At 31.9% G+C, this 14,185-nt stretch overlaps 1 long non-coding RNA gene across 1 annotated transcript in view; it reads right to left on the bottom strand.

Moving 5' to 3' along the window:
• LOC127719538 (uncharacterized) overlaps positions 1-8,696 on the bottom strand; it is a 30,239-nt gene extending 21,543 nt beyond the window's left edge. The window contains exons 1-3 of the long non-coding RNA XR_007990351.1: positions 8,593-8,696; positions 7,401-7,513; positions 6,493-6,600 (exon numbers count right to left, since the gene is read on the bottom strand). This is a non-coding gene — a long non-coding RNA (uncharacterized LOC127719538). The remainder of the gene's footprint in view (positions 1-6,492; positions 6,601-7,400; positions 7,514-8,592) is intronic.
• Positions 8,697-14,185: the final 5,489 nt, after the last annotated feature.

The raw sequence follows: 14,185 nt of genomic DNA, 5'->3' as shown, positions 1-14,185 counted from the left end.
TAGAAATGCATATCACTTATATCAAATGCATAAGGGGAAATAACTCTCATATGGAATCTCATTACGGCTTCGGTCAAAATTAATCAAAACATCCTGAGGATATAACGAGCAATTTGATAAAATAAATTTGTCGTAATCTTTTACGGTTGCGAAGGAGTAGCATACACAATAAAAACAGTGTTCGGGGAGATAACTCTTACAAAGTAAAGTTTTTTGTTTCGCGGTTTCAGTTTCAAAAGCGTATTAACTGTACGATATCATATACCAAAAATCTAAGTGACATATTTTGAAACAACAATACAGCGGAGGAAAAAAATTAGGCGGAAGAAAAAAAAAAAAAAAAAAATTCAGAACAAAAGCAAAAGGTCTTTCCACGGAAAAATGGAAAGACCTAATAATCAGAACAAATACAATAGGTCTTTCCACAGAAAAGTGGAAAGACCTAAAAAAAAAATATTCAGAACAAATACAATAGGTCTTTCAACAGAAAAGTGAAAAGACCTAATTAAAAACCAATTGTTCAGAGAATAATTGAATGTCTTTCCACATCAATTTTCAAAGTTTTTGATAAGAAGCTACTTCCGGTTTACTCAAAGTTAAAATTGGCGTCCAATGATAGGTTTGTGTAACTGATCAAAAAAATATATGTTTTCTATATACTTTTGTCTAAAATAAGGTAGACAATTTTTACTTCCGGTTTGGAAAATGTCACTGCTGGTCTTCTTTGATAGCTTTATTCACACAGATTCCAAAAATTAATGGTTTTTATATATTTTTGCCTGAAAAATGGGGATAATTTTCAACTTCCAGTTTAGAAAATGTCACTTCTGGTCTCATAATATAGCTGTATATATACTGATTCCAAAAATATATGGTTTTATATACTTTTGCCTATAATAAGGAAGATAGTTAGCTACTTCCGGTTTATTGATGGGCACATCTGGTTTCAAATGGTTGTTATATGCCTATATGCCTATTTAGAAAATATATGGTTTCTATGTACTTTTCTACGAAACAAGTGCAAACATTGCTAGAGAAATTCTTGAGAAATAGACTACAAGTATTTATATTCGTTTACTTCATCAATTAAAACATCCCTTAGAAAACAGTTTTTTTTATTTGCGTTAAGTCTTTTTCCTACCATTGGAACTTTTGATTTTTTGGCATTTAACTTTAGGTGCCATTTTGAAACAAATTCACTGGCAATATTCAATAGGGTTTGTAATTTTTCTTCGGTTTTCCCTAGTAAAACAATATCGTCTGCGAAGTGTAGACTACTTATAACTTCTATCACTACATTAATACTGAGATTTGTTTCTTTTATCATTGAGACAAGATCAGACATTAAAATAGAAAATTATGTAGGAGATAAAATAAATCCTTGTTTTAGGCCAAATTCTTGATCAAACCAGTCTGATTAGTAATTTCCAAAAAATGACCTTGTTACTTACATTTTTATAAAGGGAACATAATAGTTTGCAGCATTTTCCTTGAATACCATTTTGCCAAAGAAGATAAAAAGACCATCTCTTCAGACTTTATCAAAGGCAGAGGATAGATCTAAGAAAAATAGAAAAGTTTTTTTCTTTTTTTGTTTTTCTTAAGGAGTAGAGTCCATGACGAGTGAAAATATGATCTTCAACTCTTCTGTCTTTTCTAAAGGCTCCTTGAGTTTCACCTAATAAGTTCTTATCTTCAATATAATTCATAATTTTGTCTTCAATTATCTTACAATAAACCTTATATACATTGGAAGTTAAAGTTATTCCCCTGTAATTAGCCAAAACATGAACCGAGCGTCCTTTGTGACTTAACTTTACTATACCTTTATGCCATTCAACTGGAATGCATTCAAAATCGGTTATCTAAGTGAAAATTTCAACAAGGGAATCAACCAGTATATCACCACCGTATTTTAGAAATTCATTGGGTATGTTGTCGAAACCACTAGCTTTTCTGTTTTTGATTCGCTTAATAATTTGAGAAATTTCTTGTCTGTCTATTGAAAACAATAAAGGTGTTTCCGCCTGAATCAAATTGTTATCTATTTTGTATATCAAAGATCCAACATCGTTAACTAATTCGGTTTTGCTATTTTGTATTGATCCTATTGAATTAAAATGATCAGATAAGTCTTTTTTAATTTGATCAGGTTCCTTTAATCTTACACCTGATTTCGCATGGCACACTACCATTTTGCTTTAATTTAAGAAATCCCAAAAGCCTTTAATTTTATTTTTGGAATTTATGCATTTGCTTGTGAATTGTTTCATTTATACTAAACGTTCTTTACTTTTAATAGCTTGGTAAACTTTTTTCTTTTCGGTTTTTATAGATATTTGTTAGTCGCTGGCCTAATTCATCGTCGTGTGGGTGGTTTTTATCATGTATACGCTTAAGTCGATTTGCCATGCGCCTTTGTTTTAATAGTTCATCTAACTCTTTGTCCAAAAACTTCTATAATTCCGAACCGTTTTTTGCCTTACCGATTGAATTTATAGCTGCATTTTCTACTTTTTCTTTCCAGCAGTTCCATATTTGATCAACATGCATAGTTTCTTTACAAAATACATTAGAGTTAGAAAAGTTTTCGCGCAGCTTACTTTCAAAAACAGACCAATTAGTCTTTTCATTGATATTCCAAAATATAGCGTTTGAATTACATTTTGGTTTTAGGGATTTGATTTACGATTTCATGTTTACTCTGAGGATGAAATGGTCGCTATGTAGGTAAAAATTGCCAGATTCATCAATATAGACCCGTGATACGGCTTACGTTATATTTGCGGGTAGAAGAATATAATCAATTGCTGATCTTTGATTATTAAGTATCCTTGTGTAGTGTCCACTACAAGAAGTAAGAGTATTTGCTTTAATTAGCTGAGATGCTTCAACAAATTGACTTAAACGACGGCCATTGTATGAAGTGGACAGTTTCATTATATTTTGCCCGGTAAATTCACATATGTCAATGCATCGCCCATTGAAATTGCCTGTGAGGACAACTTCATAGCCTAATGAATATAGGTTTGAAACATATTCAAGAAGTTTAAATATTATTTCGTCTGTTTTTGGTTTATTTATACCATCATTTGGCAAATAAACTACACCTACAGCCGTTTTCAATACATTGATTCGTGTAGGTACCCATAATCTTTCATAACTATCGTGTTTACTATTTAATAAATTATCAGCGAGAATCGGGTAATTTCATGTAAGCATATTCCTATACCCCCTTTGTGTTTTGCATTTTTCCTACACTTTCTAACCCAAATATAAGACTTTTGAGGGGCGTTCATCATTTTTTTAAAAAGGTCTCAACCAACCTAAAAATTGAAACATTATCATTTAGTAAATGTTTGTTAAACATATGAATCTTTGATGTCATACCGCGAATATTCAGGTAATCTATAACGATTTCGGGTGTTTTCCCTATCGACTTTTTCTTACTGCGTTTATGTTTTTTACCACGTTTATGTTTTTTTCCGCTCACACGATGCCGTATCAGGAAAACCCGTTCTCTCAGAGGAGCCTATGTGGCCATATTCAAAACAATTATTACATTGTACATATTTTCCATGTCTACATACAGAGGCGTATTTCAGTGCACTGTTGACAAGCGGATGATGGTAACTGAAGTTACCACGATCCAAATATGGCGGAGGGGAATCCCCGTAAGATCTTTCCCTCTTAATTTCTTTGTTTTTACATAAATGTGGCTAACATTACTCAGCCGTCGTTTGGTTATTAACATTTGCAATGAGTCTGTAAAATGTTAACCTTAAACAGCTGTCCGTTACTGAGAAAATTGAACACAATACAAATGCGATGATGATGGTAACTCCAAGATGGGATTGTGGTAACTGTCGATCAAAATAGTTAGGAGATGATGGTAACTTTACTATTATACGAGGTTTCTTTTCAATCATACAGTGTTTAACATCACTATACATGAAATGAAACACAATAACCCATCTTAACTGAAACCACTTTATTGGAGTAAAGACCAATACTAGCGCAAGAGACAAAAATGTGTCGGGGAAACAAATTAAAATGTTTTGTAAAATGAAACTTTCTTTAATGCAAATTTTCACAAACAGTGTTGTAATACCAACTAAAAAACTATATATGTTTCAACAAAGAATCAAATAATTAAACAAATGAAAATTCAAAAGACGAAGCATTAAACAGATTTATATGCAATTACTGTTTTTCTTGTCAAAAATGAATAAAAAGATATAGTTTTATAAAAAAAAAAAAAAAACATTTTACTTTGAGGTAATGAAGGAAAAATCAAAAGTTAAACATATCTCAAGAAATTCTAGGCATAAGAGTATGCCTTCTTAGGGCATAACAATATGGGGTGGGGACTTTTTTTCGGGACTTCGAGATTAGGCGGTTTTAAGCTCGGAATTTCGGGATTGATCCTTTTGGGATACGGGAATTCCTATTTCAAATTTCAGGATGTCGGGATTAAAATTTCTTTAAATTCGGGGCCTCTGGATTTCAAGCTTTTAAGCTTGGGATTTCGGGATCAGACCCCCTCCTCCCCTTATTAATATAGTAGGTTTTAAAGTGAAACCAGAGAGGAATCTCTGGAAAACATTTCATACCATTCAAACTTGTCAGACACACATCCTTTAAATCAACTATATATTAATTACAATTGTTAGGTATATATGTCAGTTAATTTCGCAAATTCCTGAAACAAAATGTTAGCCCCCAATCATTCCATATTTTTCATTTTCTAAGTTCATTGCCGGAAAAGGTATTTTTTTCCCTATTGATATCTCAAAATCATATCCCCACACATCCTCATTTATCAAAGCATATAGTGAATAAAAGGAATCGTTTACACATTTTATGTTTTACATAAGTAAAACAGAAATTCTAGATGTTCTGTAATGAATATATTTAAAGCAATTATCAATTTTAAGGACTTTAATTGTGCAAATGAATAATTTTTAAATGAGTGTAGACCAGTGTACAATATAAAAAAAACTTGCAACAATCAAGCTTCTTTCACTTTCGTTGTTGACTTCCAGAGTATTGTCTTTTCGATAGAATACAAAAATATCAATGGTGAATATATATTATGAAATTGGTTATATATAAAGATCCAGAGCGATACTCAGTGACGGATCCAAAAGGGGGGGGGGGGGTGCCGGGGATTGACATCCCATTTTTTATTGGAAAATTTGTCTTTTTCATGTGACAAATTGACAAAAAATGTTAAATAAGGTACTAGCACCTCCCTTTTTTCTGAGAAACCCTGGCTAGCACAACCCTCTTTTTTTCACAGTGTCTGGATCCGCCCTTGATACCGATACGTAGTACTCAATTATGCCGGGGTCATAATATAGGACGAAATACGTAACGTAAATTAATTTAAGGGTGAGGGGGTCCATATATCACGACTAAAATTGTACTTAGTTTGTCGTTTTATACAACCTTTTGGCAAGTTACCACCATCCCAGAAATCAGTTACCACGATCTTTCAAAAATAACATGAACAGTTACCATCATCAAAGTACTTTTTTCACTCACTATTTTCTAAGTAATGGACAACTGTTTAAGGTTAATATTTACAGACTCATTGCAAATGTTAATAACCAAACGACGGCTGAGTAATGTTAGCCACATTTATTTAAAAACAAAGAAATTAAGAGGGAAAGATATTATGGGGATTCCCCTCCGCCATATTGGGATCGTGGTAACTTCAGTTACCATCATCCGCTTGTCAACAGTGTCAGTGGTAGTCGTTGGTTCATGTCGGTCATGCTATATTAACCATTCACAATTTATCTAGAAAAGACATGCATTAGGTATTTACGTCTGTAAATAAGAACATTATTTAAATTCTACGCTTTACTGAAAGACATAGAAGGGTCAACGTGCATATATACATTTTATGATCTTAATACTTCATTTCAATTGACTCTTACAAGAACAATTTCCGATAAGCTATATTTTGTTCTTGATAATTTTGGACTTTTTTCTCTTAATTTTCTTGTATTTTTTAATTAAAGCAGCACTATATATAATTTAATACTGTCAACGTAATTTTTTTTCTGAGTAGGCTACAGTTAATTAATATGTGATGGACTTGACCTAGAGATATGTGCACATAGAGTTGAAAGGGATGTGCTCTTTAAACCTTTCAGAAATTTTATCTTGTGAAACAACAAAAAATAATAGTTTTATGTTACAATACAATTCTTTAAAGACAACTTACATCACAAAAGTAACTTTAGTTTCAATCTTTAGATTTTATTGCGTTTTTCTACTGGACTAGATGAATTGATACTTGGGGTTTACTAACAATTACATTGTGTTATTAATTTAACCATGCAATTACTAGCAATTGTCATATAACAAGTGTTGATCAATTACTGTCTCACTGTCATAATTACTTCTAATTACTAATAAATTTGTCTAGGAACATGTATTTCTTATCTAAAACAATCATGAAAGCTTATCTAACTTAATTACCTCCCCTTTCTCGGATATATTCCATACGACAGAAAACGTAAGTCTATCTTGGTTCGGATTCAAACTGCACAGCTCTTCACTCAGAATTTTGGGTAACATTGGTATTACCTGGAATCATACAACAATAATTTAGACGTTAAGACAGATGTTTACAGTACCTGCATGTTTTGATATTTCAATGATAAATGGAAATTTAAACAAATGTATTTTATAAAAGTTGTGAAAGCGTATTTTACAAAATTGTTGATTTGACTTTACTTCTAGCATATATTTCAGCACACATGAACCTCCACTCAGCACTCAAGACAAATGACAAATCATTCGATTTATAGACCTCTATTTGCTTGTCTAACAATTTTTCATGAAAAAAACGTAAAGAGTTATAAAAAGACAAACACCAGTCTATCTACAAAACACCTGTAGTTTATTTACACGTCCATTGGTTTCTAGTGAATAGGTGTTTCAAGGGCAATCATACCCATCTTTTGATTTTAATATTGTCATATTTGTAGAAAATCGATTGAAACGTGACTAAAAGACATTAACAATTCACAAAACAATACACTGAAAGCTAAGGATCGCACAAAACCGACCCTACCAAATAGAGGGGATGACTTCAAGTGTTCCAGAAGGAAAGACCTGTTCTTTTTGCTATAGTCTACCTGTCGTGCATCTCATTGCAATATAATGATAATCATAATTCTGTCATGTCACAATATCGAAAAAATGTCTGATATTTTTTGATTAATTGTCATATTGATTGCTGAAATGAAATTCGTCTAATTTACCTGCAGTTTCATAGGGGAATTTTCTATTAAATGGACAACGACAGATATAAAAAGGGTTTAATAGCTCACTCTGCTCTTTTAGAACAGATGAGCTAAAAAGATAAATATTTATATGTTTACCTTCTGAACTAGATAAACACTTGTAGCCATGAGACTGGCTCGCTTGTCTAGTGCTGAATCTTCTATCGGAAAATAACTGACATCTGCTATATGGACCCCTACATTGTAAGTCCCTGAAAAAATATACTTCAATGAAGATGCCTACATTTGAATATTTTTTTATTGTTTTAAAACTTTTTATTCATTATAATTTGTGACTTTTTGAGAGAGGTTAAATATAGTGTAAATAGAATAGAGAATAGAAATCAGAAATGAATCATAGAGCAGAAGTCAGCCCAAGGCCACCAGGACATGTAATTATTCAAATAATAGTTTATTGAATTTCTCTTAATTGTGCATCTCTCAAATCTATAAGCAAACAATTCTAAATGTGAGAACTATTTTGACAATTTAACATCACAGACTTGAAATCAAAACTACTAAAGAAAAGGCAAAGAACTCAAAATCTGAGAGATAAAGAATATAAACATATTGTTGCAAAATTAAAAGTGTTTATCCAAGCCTTTGTGTCGCTTTGGTTCTGTGCGTTTTTACCAAAATATTAATTTGAAAAAAAGTCTCTACGTACTAAGCCACTCTTATTTATTTATCTTATTAGCATATCTGAAAATAGTATAATGTTATAAACTACTTCAGTTAAAAACTTAGCTTTGTGATACATACATTTGACAGATCTTTGCTTGTTGCCATCGAGTTTCTCGTTGAATTATTATTCCACAAAGCATATTGTTTATTTTTACCTATTGTAAAATTTCTCAACGTAAGATTACATTTTCCAAGCGACAGTAAAAAAAAATTTCCTTCTTTAAAGTATTTTTCTAAATCACTTTTGTTTTTAATTTAGAATTAAATGAAGTGACATCATTATATTTTTTTACTTATACTTCGGGCTTTTCGTTACTTTTATGACTTCATCGCCCTTATTACACACATTGAAAACTCACAAAATAGTCTGTAATCCAATAATAATCATTTTGCAATATTTTGATTTCCAAGCAGACATATTTCGTGTTTGACCATCATTACATTTAAGAGTCATTATGCACTATAATACTTCAATGTATAGTCCAATTATATTACAATTTATCATCATCATATATTTGCATATCGAATGGTGATTGGTACATTTTAAAATATATCTGAATCTGTTCTTAAATTAAGACCTTGTGTTCGGTGCTATATTTTGAAAGACCTCTTCTGTAAATTCTGAATCATTCACATCATTTTCTGTCAGGATTCCTTCTGTTTCTGCGTATACTTTTCCTTTTTTCCCTAAAGTCCCCCTCAATTCTCTATAAACAAATTTATAAAAATTAGTAAAATAGTGAATGTATCATAGGAAGAAAAAGAGATAAGATACATGAGTGCCAATGAGTCAATAAGCATTCAATGCACATTTTTATTCCGTTGCTCGAGGTAAAAAGCTTTGTGTAACTAAGGTACTACTTAGTAAACATGCTACAGTTGAATATGCCCGTCCAAAGTCAGGATCTTTTTTAGTGGTTTGTATCTCAATGCTATCGTTTTATACTGAACATGGTGTTGATATCATGTCTTTTGTTTTCTGATACTAGTACATTTATTCATTGCTTTTCTAGACTTTGGTAGATTTACATATGTAGATTGTCTATTGATGAATACTGTTCATTGCCCTGTAAATATTTATTCTTGTTGTATTTTCTTATTGTATACAGATGTGGATAATTACAAATAAACCCAATTTCTTTTATGAATAGCAAAGGCAAGACTAAAACCCGTATCTTGACATTACTAAAATTGTTAAAATTTAACGTTACTATAGTATGAATAAATATTTTGCTAAAAAAAAGTATCAATAAAAGTTATAAAAAAACAAAAGTATGTATAATGCCTATTTTTGTAAAATATATTAACAGTTTTATTTGTAACATCTTACTTGTGCGTATTCATTTATTATGTTTATTATGTTATACATTGAAACACTCAGAGATGTGTCCTTACAACAAACGTGTCCTATCCAACAAAACCTGGCTAAATGACGTCATTTTACAGGTAAATCTGTCTTTCTGGTGTAGAATGCTGAAACCTGTCCTTTCGCAAACGCCTAACAGCAAAACTTTCAAAGCATTTGTATCTTTAACATTTATTTGGAGCTGCTGCTTTCATAATCATAAATTACTTTGAAATTTATCTATAGTGTATTAGATTTCAAAGAAATCAAATTTGTTGTAGGTGAGACACTCTTAAAGAATACCGCCTATGGTCAAGCTAGTTTTCCTGAAATTCCCCAAAATAAAAAAAAATTTACGGGAAGTGAAAATTCAAAAGAGAGGCGGAAGATACCAAAGGAAAAATCAAACGCATAAGTCGATAACGAACTGACAATACCATGGCAAAGAAAGAAAAACGACATTAAGACAAACAACAGCACATAATTCACGATATAGAAAACTAAACACTTAGCAACACGAAAGAAACTGGCGGTGATAGCAGGTGCTCCGAAAGGGTAATCAGACCCTGCTCCACGTCTGTCACCCGTCGTGTAGCTCATGTAAGTGCAAACCCGGTGATAAGTCTAAATCGGTAGGTCAAATTTGAGGAATAGAGGACGAGATTGTGTTAAAAAGAATAGAAATTGTACAAAACTTGCTAACATAGGATAGACGACGTTACTAGCGTCATAGAGGTAAACTTAGCCCGTAGAGCATTCAGACGCATTTTGGTGCCATAGTGGTATAATTCGGTGAAAAAATTATCGGACACGTAGTCAGGAGGTAGAAAATCGATATCAAACACGTTTGAGCTAAACAAAATAATCAAAAATATTTATAGGGAATAAAAGTCGACAATTTCAAGCAATAAATGATTTAAAAGATATGCTTGAGCGAAAAGCATATGGGTCGGACATGTTTTTGGGATGGATACGTTTGAGAAAATAACTAGAGACTCTAAAGAGCCTGTGTCGCTCACCTTGTTCTATGTGCACTCTCCAACATTGAAGACCGTGAGAATAGAATTCATGACAAAAATCTTTGTTTTTTTATCTTGTATTGCTGATCATTTAGTCTGTTAAGTTTCTTTCTATCTTCTTTAGTTTTTGCTCAAAACACAAAAGAAGGTGAACAAAAATCCCCATTTAAGGTGGATGGGGGGTCTTAATAAAAATCCATGGAATTTTTTGATAATTTGTCAAAATGTATTTTTATCATGTTTTTTTCTAAAATATAATAAAAAGGATGGGTCGTCGAACTTTTTTTCACGCTACAAGTTGTGCAAAATTGTCAGATTTTGTATAGATTTTGCATGGAAAATCCAATTTTGTGTGATAAAAAGAAAACTACACCATAGAATTTTAAGATAAAATGTGAGAAGATAGCTCTTATAACATGCTTTCAGATAAGAAAAAGCATAACGTACTGATTGAGATATTTAAACGTCATGCTGCGATGGTTTAAGAGTGTATATAACTGCTGAAAATGCAAAATTGACAATTGGAAGGTTTAAATCATCAGGTTTGTCAAAGCTTCTAATTTGTAAAAGAGGAATTTTGAAACTGTTAAAACATGTGATTGAAATAGTGGTTTCCTTGAGAAAAATAAACTAACCAATTCAACACTATAATTATATCTTTGAGTATTGTTTTATCGGTATAGATATTGATTTTGTTATAAGTAAATCAAAACCAAACTAAATTTTACTGTTATAGACATATGCACATTCACTGTTCTACAATCTGTTGACACCTGTTTTGGCTTTGCACAAGGTCGTGTTTTTCTCTGACTGTTAATGACGTCTTTACACTAAATTCATTGGATGTTGATGTGTAATGATTGATATTTTAGTCTTAGATACATGATTTTTATTATCTTTCAGTACCTTTGAGTACTTAGATCTTCACTTCGTGTCTTTTGTGTTTTGTTATGGTTTTTATGTGCTTTGTATCGATCTGATGAGTGAAGCCCTTTTTACTGATTTGTATAGTTTGTTCTTATGTCGTACTGTAACTCCATTGTCCAAGGTTAGGGGGTTGGCGGGGCAAACATGTTTAACCCCGCCACAGTTAGGAGATTGGCAGAGCAAACATGTTAAACCCCGCCACATTCTGTATGTGCCTGTCCCAAGTCAGGAGCCTGTAATTCAGTGGTTGTCGTTTGTTGCTGTAAATCATATTTGTTTTTCGTTTAGTGTTTTTTACTTAAATCATTGTGCAAGGCCGTACTGTGACCTATAGGTTTGAACTTCTATGCCATTTGCTCTCTGGTGGAGAGTTATCACACTGGCAATCATACCACATCTTATTTTTATATGAACATTCTGACGCTTATGGTATACTATATTCAGACCACCTGTAATATGCGGTTTGTCTGGACGTTTCATGTTATTAAAACAAACACTGTCACAACATTAAATGACTTGTTGACAAGTGGACTGTCTTGAATTGCACATGGAGTATTCCAAACAGACGGACACATATCCATAGGGATTCTAGTTCTAGATAATTTGTAATCCAAACGTTTACCTTTTGGACAATTCTTCATAGGAATCATCATTCTAGGTAACCTGGGATCTCGTGGTATAAACAATGCTGTATGTTGATTTTTATTCTTCGTTAATTTCAAACTTCCTCTACATACTCTAGAATGCTTAGGCTGAATCATAGCTACAACCTGCAATATAATTATCATGAAATTGTATTACTACATTTAGAGATTTTGAAACAATGAATTCTAAAGAATTGATGTCTTGCAATTCTTTAGTGTTTTTTTAGATATATATCTGTATATAAATGCATCGTTTTACGACCAAGTTAAAATCTAATCTGTCATTTATGTTTTCAAGAGTTGTTGTCTCATTTGTGAATACTCCACATTTCCTTTTATTCATATTTGATTTAAAATATGATTCAAGATTGTTGTATTTTTTTTTTAATGTATTAGAGATTTTTGGATTTGTATGTCACTCAGAATCAAGACAAAAATTTCAGAATTGCACCTGTATATCTATCTTAGAATTGAGAATGGAAACGGGAAATGTGTCAAAGAGACAACAACCCGAACAAATAGCAGAAAACAGCCCAAGACCTCCAGCTTCAGCTGGCCCCTGAAAACTAAAGTATACTAGTTTAGCGAAAAGGACGTCACACTTAACTCCGAAACATATTAATAAACCAAAATCGAATAAACGGAGAATGTGTCCATGGGACACAGCTAATGACCACGCTTGTATATAACGTTATAAAGGAACATAACAAGAGAACTGTAAAAGTGAAGCCACCCAAAGTCGAATTTTATCAGTGTTTTATAGTAATAAGCATTGTTTATAAGTTTCATAACATTTAGTTGAGGCAAACTAAAGTTAGAGAACGGAAACCAATTTTAGGACGTACGAACGACAAGGGTAAAAAATTAATGCCCCCTTCGCCCAGCGGCGACGGAATAAAAAAAACACAAAACTAACAAAGGCTATAGGTTCCTGACTTTGGACAGACGCAAAAGTGCAGCGGGGTTAAACATGTTTTGTCAGATCTCAACCCTCCCCAATACCTCTAGCCAATGTGGAATAAACAAACACACAGCAATACGCACAGTAAAACTCAGTTTAAAAGAATTCCGAGTCCGATGTCAGAATAGGTAACAAAAGATACTAAGTAAAATGACAATGATCAACATAAAATTTGGAAAGGAATACTAGCAGTTGCTGTCATGGCAGCTCCAGACTTCAATTCAAGTGATAGACAGATTATATCTTCCTCATATGAAAATCAAGCACAATCCCTCTCGTTACAGGTTTAGTATCATGCCATCATAAATTATACGAGAAAAACATAACCCGTATCATGCCAACAACTGGTTTTAGAATAAATGTGTTTATTTCAGATGCAACGACCCTATGAGTGAATAAATGTTAATTCCATAAAAATCAAAACTCCTCCCATATTCATAATGAGCACACGTATCATTATAATCAATAATGTATTTTTTTTTATCAAAATGATCTAAAACGAATTGATATTCAAATGTTGAAATTTTATTAATCAAATACTACCATGAAAGTAATAAGTATTAAAAAAACGTGAATGCGAAGATTCAGAAATTAATGCATTTATCATATATTATAAACATTTAAATAATTAAATTTCCCTAATCATTTTTAGTGACATTTTAAAACATATACAGGAATCACATTAATTAAACGTGTATTACTGTCGTTTTTAGACGATTCTCAATAAGAGATGCAAATTCATTTTGAATTTACTCTAAATAAATAAAACAATGATTACTATGTAGCTATACCTTTCCAGTTCTCTGTAAAACTCGGTTTGCAGAGTTAATTTTTTTCTTTGTCATCAGTTGTGAACAAATTTTTAACCACATCACTTCCTTCTTTCATTACTTCTTGAAACGTTAGATAATATTTCCGATCCCTCTTACTACCTGGTTCACTCACGCTGTCTGATTCACCTTTATGTGTGTCCTTGGGGTAACATCTGACTGATTATCATTATTTGCATTGTCACTAAATTCAACTTCCTGGTATGTTTCCTCAAGATCTTTTAAATTGTTTACATGTATCTGAAATTAAAATCATTTATAATGTAAAAAAAGCACTAATTGTCACAGATTTTGGAAGCGCTAATATATCAAAGACAAGGAATATAATTTAGTTTAAGAATGAATATGATGAAATAAAAAAAAACTTATGTTAAATCAATTCTGATACATAACTGCCATAAAACAAAATTAACAATGAAATTATGCGTACTTCTGCAGCTAACAATATAAAATGAAATTTAGTATTTTGAATAA

This window comes from Mytilus californianus, unplaced genomic scaffold, assembly GCF_021869535.1.
Source record: "Mytilus californianus isolate M0D057914Y unplaced genomic scaffold, xbMytCali1.0.p SCAF_11, whole genome shotgun sequence".
Lineage (NCBI taxonomy): Eukaryota > Metazoa > Mollusca > Bivalvia > Mytilida > Mytilidae > Mytilus > Mytilus californianus.
This window is presented reverse-complemented; position numbering and strand designations above follow the sequence as displayed.